This window comes from Octopus bimaculoides, chromosome 22, assembly GCF_001194135.2.
Source record: "Octopus bimaculoides isolate UCB-OBI-ISO-001 chromosome 22, ASM119413v2, whole genome shotgun sequence".
In the NCBI taxonomy this organism is placed as follows: domain Eukaryota; kingdom Metazoa; phylum Mollusca; class Cephalopoda; order Octopoda; family Octopodidae; genus Octopus; species Octopus bimaculoides.
The window spans coordinates 31034329-31035985 of NC_069002.1; the positions used below are offsets into that span (position 1 = coordinate 31034329).

At 36.9% G+C, this 1657-nt stretch overlaps 1 protein-coding gene across 2 annotated transcripts in view; it reads right to left on the bottom strand.

The window, feature by feature from the left end:
- The window catches only part of LOC106872670 (trichohyalin), a 67248-nt gene that overhangs the window by 7591 nt on the left and 58000 nt on the right, over positions 1-1657 (bottom strand). The gene's annotated exons all lie outside the window — the stretch shown is intronic.

The following is a 1657-nucleotide window of genomic DNA, read 5'->3' on the forward strand; positions in this document are numbered from 1 at the left end:
ATATATATATATATATACACGACGGACTTCTATCAGTTTCCATCTGCCAAATCTACTCACAAGGCTTTGGTCAGCCTGAGGCTATTGTAGAAGACACTTGCCCAAGGTGCCATGCAGTGGGACTGAACCTGGAATCATGTGGCTGGAAAGCAAGCTTCCTACCACACAGTCATGCCTGTGCTTATTATATATTCACAGTTCTGGATCAACCATACATTATCTCGTAGTCCTGAGATTTCAATGGTGTGATTGTTTATATTTAGAATGACATTGTATGAGATGTGTGAGAGGCCAGATCTGGGCAGTTTGAACATAAAACATGCAGAATATTTGGACCAGATATGGTCAGTTTAAATGCTAAAAGGTCAAAGCAATCTAAATTAAAACCTTCCATCAAAATTTTATCTTATTTTCTTCCAAACATCAGTTTATTAATGGCAAAGTTATTTAACTAAGTTCTTTGTCATTTTCAAAATCAATCAAAATGGAGGCAGTTATATTTCAACAGAAATATGGTAATAAAAGGGCTAAAGTGATCAAAATGAAAATCTATCAGAATTTTATGCTAATTTGTTCCAAACACCAGGTTAACTAGAAAAGCACTCGGAGAGCGCAGACCTCCGCCAAGCAGCTCGTTTCCACCCTTATACACGCATGCTGAAAATCGCCCAATTTCCCAAACCAATACTGGCAAAAACATAACCTCCTTGGCGGGGGTAAAACGAAAATAACAGCCATATGATTTTAAGAAAAAATAACCCTTTAAAAACAGGAATCATCTGAAGAAGTTGACAACCACCAACATCATCAGCAGCATTGTTATTGCTTCCACTTCAACCACATACACCGCCATCGACGTTATCATGACGGTTACCTTGACAGTCACTTTCACCACCACAACCAGTATAACCACTGCAATACCACCATCACACAGCTAACACTATCATCAACACCACTATTACCACCATCACCTCAGCATCACACATCACACCGCTCCTGTTGCCATTATAATTACCGATACTATTTTATCCTCCTCCCATACTTATCTTGACCATCGTCATCATCAACACTGTCTCTAAACAGCAACGCCCCCATAGGTTATGTGCAAACGATGTGTTTTCAAGGGAGATAACCAAAGAACGTAACATTGTAATACTTCATGTAAAGTAAATATAACAAATGAAAAATCCTTCAAGAATCCATAAAAATTCCCGGATCACTACCAAAATTTCATCATCTGTTCCTTGTGTCATTACCAACATTTCCTGCAAGTTTCATTAAATATCGTTCACAACTTGTTGAGTTATTTTGCACACAGACGGACAGATGGACAAACCAATGCCAATGAAAACACAACCTCCTTCCTTGGCAGAAGTAATAAAAACAAAGTTATTTTACTAAATTCTTGATTGTTTCCAAGATTAACACAAATTCAGTGTATTTTAACAGAAATATGGTAACAAAACAGAAAAAACAAACACTGAGCTAACGAGCTGATTCAACACTTAATCCTTTTAATACCACCTTGTCAGAGACAATTCCTGGTTCTATGAAACGAACTTCCCATTTTGAAGTAATCTTAATTAAAACCATTCATCAAAATTCTATATTCATTTGTTCCAAACGCTGGTTTGATAACGACAAAGTTATTTTACTA